Below are 7,371 nucleotides of genomic sequence, written 5' to 3'. Positions count from 1 at the left end.
CCTTTAAAAAGTCACTTAAAAAAAAAAAAGAACCTAGCAAATCTGAAACAGATAAAAATATGCATCTGCTAAAGAAACTGGGGAAAGGCCATAAAAATGCCAGCAACTGTGAAGAATTCTTTCTGGCAATAACACAGGTAAGAACAGGCTAGGAAAAGACCCCCAGAGCTAACCCACAGGAAATGCTCAAAAGAGACCAGGCTGGGAGAGGGCACTGGCTAGAGGCAGGGCCCCGGGCGTGACTGACAGGAAACCCCAACACAGTGGGCTTGACAGCAGTCAGCAGTCAGGCACAGGCCAAGAGCCATAGCAGTAACAGCAGCAGCAACACAGGGACTCTGAGGGCCCACAGGACTGTCTTTGGGCCAGGGACTGGGAGCTGCCCCAGGTGGAGGTCAATGACAATGAGTTAACTCCTTAACTTTCACAATTCACGAAAATACTACAGATTCCATCTAGATTAATATTTTATTTTTTGGAAACAGGGTTTCACTATATAGCCCAGGCTGGAGTGCAGTGGCTAGTCACAGGTGTAATCGCAACGCACTACAGCCTTCGGCTCCTAGGTTCAAGCATTCCTCCTGCCTCAGCCTCCCAGGTAGCTGGGACTCCAGGTGTACACCACTGTGCCCAGCTAGATTAAGATTTAAATTAAAAAAAAAAAAAAAAAAACTCACTAAAGTATTGAGATAGTTTGTGTGAATATATTAATATAAATTATGTAGCAGAAGTATTCCTGAAACTGACATAAAGACAGAAACAATGCCTATAATCCCAGCACTTTGGGAGGCCAAGGAGGGCAGATCACTTGAGCTCAGGAGTTCAACACAAGCCTGGCCAACATGGTGAAACCTCGTCTCTACTACAAAAATACAAAAACTAGCCAGTGTGGTGTGGCATGCCTGTAATCCTGGCTACTTGGCAGGCTAAGGCAGGATAATCACTTGAACTCAGGAGGCAGAGGTTTCAGTGAGCTGAAATCATGCCACTGCACTCTAGCCTGGGTGACAGAGCAAGACTCAGTCTCAATAAAAAAAAAAAAAAAAAAAGAAACCAGCCCAGTCCTAGCGATCCAAATACCAGTGACTTATCCGGCCAGGAGCCTCCACGCAACAATCCCAAAGGGAATTGTCACGATGTCTGCACCCCACCCCCACCACTCCCTTTCCTGTCGTCCCAATCCTGGCTCATCCTCCACCTGCTCACACCCTGCCCTCCTCCAGGTCAGCAACTGTGAGTCACCCCGGGCTCCTCCTCCTTCCTCCCTCCCCCGCCCAAGGTCACCACATCTTGGTCCCCTCTCTCATCTGCCTGGAGTTGGCCCGCTCGCCTCCTCTCTAGCCCTGCCCCACCTTCGGCCTCATCCTGCCACATCTGCACTCTGGCAGGGGCCGCCTCCCTGCTGGCCTCCCTGCTTCGAGTCATGGCCACCTCTAGCCTCATGGTTTGGAAAGCCTATATAGACTACCTTGATTACATGGATATTTTAGATTCATGAATGCTTTAAAAATGAACAAGACTAAATGAAAAGTGACAATCTAGGATAAAATATTTGTAATATATGAGAATTGGGCAAGGTGGCTCACACCTGTAATCCCAGCGACTGGGCAGGCTAAGGCAGGAGCATAACTTGAGGCCAGATGTTTTGAGGGCAGCCTCGGCAACAGAGTGAAACCCTCATCTCCAAAAAAAAAAAAAAACCACACATACACACACACATACACACACACACACACACACACACACACACACACGTAATACATGACAGACAAAGAGTTAATAGCCTGAATACATCTTTAAAATAAGTAAGAAAAAAATAATATACCACACTAAATAATAATAATAAACTACACAAATGAAGTGGGAAAAATGGAGAAATATATCAATAGAAAACAGAAAACTGACTGGGCTCGGTGGCTCACACCTGTAATCCCAACACTTTGGGAGGCCGAGGTGGGCAGATTGCTTGGGCTCAGGAACTTGAGACCAACCTAGCCAACACGGCGAAACCCTGTCTCTACTTAAAATACAAAAACTAGCTGGGTGTGGTGGCATGCACCTGTAGTCCCAGTTACTCGGGAAGCTGAGGTGGGGGATCACCTGAGCCCAGGAGGTTGAGGCTGCAGTGAGCTGTGATCATGCCACTGCACTCCAGCCTGGGCAACAGAGCAAGACCCTGCCTCAAAAAAAAAAAAAAAGAAAAAGAAAAGAAAAGAAAACTAGATAAAGCACATAAGCAGATAATTCATCAGAAAGAATTACCAATGGCTGGCCTGTAAAAGAGTCCAAGTAATAAAAAGAGAAAAGGAAAAGGAAAGTAAACTAAAGCAACAATGATATACTATTTGTTTTTGCTTATCAAATTTGCAAAATTTTCAAAAATGCTAATCCCCAGTGTTGGGAAGGACATAGTGAAGGAGGCACTCTCATAGGATTGGTGACAACAGCCTAAGTTGATACATCCTTCCTGGAAGGCAATTTGACAATACGTACCAAATCCTTGAAAGTGTGCATACTCCTTGATCTACTCTATTTAACTTTTTAAATTAAAAAAAAAACTAAAGTATTGAGATAGTTTGTTTGAATATATTAATATAAATTCTGTAGCAGAAGTCTTTCTGAAACTGACATAAACCATGCCTATAATCTCAGCACTTTGGGAGGCTGAGGAGGATGAATTACTTGAGCTCAGGAATTCAAGACAAGCCTGGCCAACATGGTGAAACCCTGTCTCTACTAAAAAATACAAAAGTTAGCTGATGTGGTGGTGCATGCCTGTAATCCCAGCTACTTGGGAGGCTAAAGCAGTAGATCTCCTTCTACTTAAGGGGATCAAAATAAGGATGTGGCTGGGGTTGGTGGTTCACACCTATAATCCCAGCACTTTGTGAGGCTGAGGCAGGTGGATCACCTGAAGTCAGGAGTTCAAGACCAGCCTGACCAACATGGTGACACCCTGTCTCTATTAAAAATACAAAAACATTAGCCAGGCATGGTGGCACATACCTGTAACTCTGGCTACTCAGGAGGCTGAGGCAGGAGAATCACTTGAGCCCGGGAGGTGGAGGTTGCAGTAAGCCAAGATCTCACCATTGCACCCCAGCCTGAGCAGCAAGAGTGAAACTCCATCTCATAAAAAGAATAATGATAATAATAATAAGGATGTGCACAGAGTCAGAATTATATATAATGGCCACAACCGTTAATAACCTAAAGTGGCAATAAGAAGAGATTCGTTAAATCATGGTAAATTCATAGTGAAATATAAGCGATCAATAAAAATTTCATTGACAAGAAAAAATGTTCACAATGTTCTGCTAAGTATAAAACGCAAGTCATAGAACAGACGTACAGTATGAACCCATTTATGTAATAAAATATATATGCACAGAAAAAATATCTTAAAGGAGATAACCAAAACCATAGCAATGTGTATCTCTGACAAATATTAGCATGATTTTTAATTTTTTCTGTTTCCTATAAGAAACATGGCAGTGGGCCGGGCGCAGTGGCTCACGCTTGTAATCCCAGCACTTTGGGAGGCCGAGGCGGGCGGATCACGAGGTCAGGAGATCGAGACCACGGTGAAAACCCGTCTCTACTAAAAATACAAAAAAACTTGGCCGAGTGTAGTCCCAGCTACTCGGAGAGGCTGAGGCAGGAGAATGGCATGAACCCGGGAGGCGGAGCTTGCAGTAAGCCGAGATTGTGCCACTGCACTCCAGCCTGGGCGACAGCGAGACTCCGTCTCAAAAAAAAAAAAAAAGAGAGAAACATGGCAGTGTGCACTGGCAGAAACCCCGCAGGTAATGCAGACCCCACCATACCCCCACCTTTCCATCTACCTGGTGGGGTTCCCTGTCCAGAGCTGCCCTGTGGCTCTGAGCATTGATACCCTTTGTATGAGACATAAATGCTATTTCTTGTGCTGCTGTTTAACTTTTCAAGCTTAATCTTGCCTCCTCAATTTGCTGTGGTAAGACTGGGTAAGGTTTGTGTCTCACATTTCTTGTGTGTTCTTCTCACTGCCTACTACATAGCAAGTTCACAGCAAACAGCCTAAAAAAAAATGTGTCATTTCTGTGCCCAAGATCCTGTGGGCGGGCTGGCCCCACAGGTGTGGCATCTGAAAGAGCCCAGTTCTAGGCCAGCTTTAGGTTGCATGTTGTGGGCTACCTGTCAATCTAGTTCTATGAAGATGCCTATTGTGCTGCTAATTACTGTAGAGTGATTGGGCTGCTTGTTTAAAGCATAGGTTATTGCCCTCACACCAAGAGGCAAAGCCAATCCTGTGGCATCCTGTAATTAATGAGCCCACAGCATTTCTTCCTGCCTCTAGTGCAAAGTTGGCTTTGATCCAAGGGAGTGCTTCCCCTCCATCTACAACTTCACATCTTTGCTGTTGGAGGCCTCTTCTGAGAAAGTACCTCCTTTCTTAAACTGGGGGGCTGATCAGAATAGCCCTATGTCCCCAGTGTTCAAAGTCAGCTTCACCAGCTCCCCCTCGTCCTTCTGAGTGATAGAGTATGCTCTTAAGTCCAAGCAAATTTACTGCCCTACCAGCTCAGTTTATAGGCCCAGAGGCCAAAAGAACCCTAGAGACCACTGCAGGGGTGACAGACGGTTTGTTCAAATTCAAAAAGTAAATGTTTACAGTTGTCGATAATCTCTGCAATCAGCACTCACTTCAGTTAAATCCTCTGTAGAAAAATGAGTTAAATCCTCTGGAGAGGCAGTCAGAATCAGGGAGAGGCCAGACAACTGCCTCTTTTTCTCCTTGTGTATGTGTGAATGTGTCTGGTGCTCACAAGGTTCTTGAAGGAGTGGATGGAGGAGAGAAGTCCTGAAGCCTTTGCCATGAGCACATGTGAGAGGCTTTATGGAGGCCAAGCCCAGACTTCCATCATGGGGACCTTGGCCAAGGTACTTCACAGCTCTGTGCCTTGGCTTCCTCATCTATAAAATGGGATGACCACAGAGGACCTGGCTCACAGAGTGGTTGTTAATGGATGTTAAGCACTTAGAACAGTGCCCAGCCCAAGGTGAACAGGACACAAGTGTTTGCCACTGTTAACAAAAGCAGAGGGAGCCTTTTGAAAATGTCATCTTTTGAGTCTCCTGAGCACTCTCTTGCTCTCTCTGTGAAGAAAGATTCCACATAGCCTGGCATGAGAGCAAGCTCCCTTCCCAGTTGCTTTAGAAGCCAAAGAAGTGGCTGTAGCTGAGTTGGAAGACAGCTACTGGCCACAGAACATTCCTTTGGAAACTCTTCTCCAAGCAGCCCACCAAGGGCCTTGGGTGTTGAGAGAGCCCAGCCAGCCATGACGACTGCCACAGGCCTAAAACAAGGGTTGTGCTGTGGTTTCAATGTTTCTCCCAGAAAGCATGTGTTGGAAACTTAATTCCCAATGCAAGTGCTGGGATGTGGGGCCTGAAAGGTAATCAGGCCATGGGGCAGAGTGAATGAATGACATTATCATGGGAGTGGGTTCCTCACAAAAGGACAAATTTGGCTCCCTTTTCTCTCTTCCACTCTTTTCGCCTTTCCACTTTCCACCATGGGATGATGCAGCAAAGCCCCTCGATCTTGGACTTCCTAGCCTCTAGTACTGTAGGAAGTAAATCTCTGCTCATTACAAATTGCCCAGTCTGTGGTATTCTGTAATAGCAGCACAAAATGGACTAACACAGGGTGTTTGAGAGGAATCCCACACTGGCTTACGGGAGGGCCATCTGCCACAAACGGAGTCTTCTAAGGGTGAAGGCTGGCCAAGGCTCCAATTCTTGGAGGAAAGGTTTCTTTTCTGTAGTCTGAGACAGAAAAGCAGAAGAGGAATAGGGACCAACTCCAGATGGAGTTCTTGTTTTTAAGAGGTGGGTTAGGCCAAGCATGGTGGCTCATGCCTGTAATCCCAGCAATTTGGAAGACTGAGGCGGGCAGATCACGAGGTCAGGAGATCCAGACCATCCTGGCCAACACGGTAAAACCCTGTCTCTACTAAAATACAAAAAATTAGCCAGGTGCGGTGGCCCGCACCGGTAGTCCCAGCTACTCAGCAAGCTGAGACAGGGGAATTGCTTGAACCTAGGAGGCAGAGGTTGCAGTGAGCCGAGATCATGCCACTGCACTCCAGCCTGGCAACACAGCAAGAATCCATCTCAAAAAAAAAAAAAAAAAAAAAGAAGTGGAGTAATTGAGTGCTAGTCAGTTGGTCTCATGGCAGGACACTACTTCAGAAACATCAGTATTTGGTAAGAAGATAAGACTACCTGAGTCATTAAGAAACATTCATTTTCTTATATGGTAGAATGTGTTCTTCCCTCTGAACCTAGACTTTCTGAAAGGAAGTTAAACCTCTTCTCGTCTCCTGCTCTATCTCCTCACCTAAGCCTCAGCATTTTCTTGTTCAATCAACAAACATTTTGGTTCCAGGCACTTGAGCTAGCCTTGGGCCTTAGGTGAATTGATGTCACTGGTCCCCGTCTGTTGTTACCTGCTCACTGGGGCTCAGAATGCCACTGCCTTTTGTCTATTTTGTTAAATGCTGTACCCCCAGTGTTTAGAATAGTGCCTGGCTCACAGTATGTGCTCAGCAAATAGCTGTTAAATGAATGCATGAAGATGCTGCAGCGTCCATCGCCCTCCCTCAAGCCCATGCCACCCTCACACAGAGAGGTTCCACTATGGTTTCTTCTTATTATTATTATTTTGAGTCAGGGTCTCAGTCTTGTTTCCCAAGCTGGAGCGCAGTGGCAATCGCAGCTCATTGCAGCCTGGACCTCCGGGGCTCAAGCAATCCTCCACCTCAGCCTCCTGAGTAGCTGGGACTACAGGCACAAGCTACTATACTCTGCTAATTTTTAAACTTTTTGTAGAGATGGGGTTTCCCTATGTTTCCCAAGCTGGTCTTGAACTCCTGGGCTCAGGCAATCTTCCCATCTTGGCCTCCCAAAGTGCTGGGATTATAGGAGTGAGCCACCATGTGCACCCAGCCTGTGGTTTCTTTTACCAATGTTTTTGTTCCACTTCTACATCCACTTTTATCTAATTCTGTTGTCTTCTTGACAAGCATGCCAAATTGTCAATTTTGTCTTAAATGTATGTATTAAAGTTACATATTTTCTTGTTTTCTAATTCATCAACTTCTTCTTTTAATTTGTTCCAGTTCCTTCTTGTCAGTTTATTTTTTGTTGTCTTGCTTCTTGAATGTCCAACTTGCTCAGTTAAATTCTATCTGGTTTAATAATAAAGCATTTAATTCCAAGCATTTTTCTTTGAGAATAGCTGAGCCATATTTAGTAAACTTTGTAGTGTCTTCAACATCCTTAATTTCTCCATAGCTTGTGACTGCAAGTAGAGAATGACAATCT

Source organism: Hylobates moloch, unplaced genomic scaffold (assembly GCF_009828535.3).
Source record: "Hylobates moloch isolate HMO894 unplaced genomic scaffold, HMol_V3 SCAFFOLD_15, whole genome shotgun sequence".
NCBI classification, from domain to species: Eukaryota; Metazoa; Chordata; class Mammalia; order Primates; family Hylobatidae; genus Hylobates; species Hylobates moloch.
Note: the sequence above shows the minus strand (reverse complement) of the source record.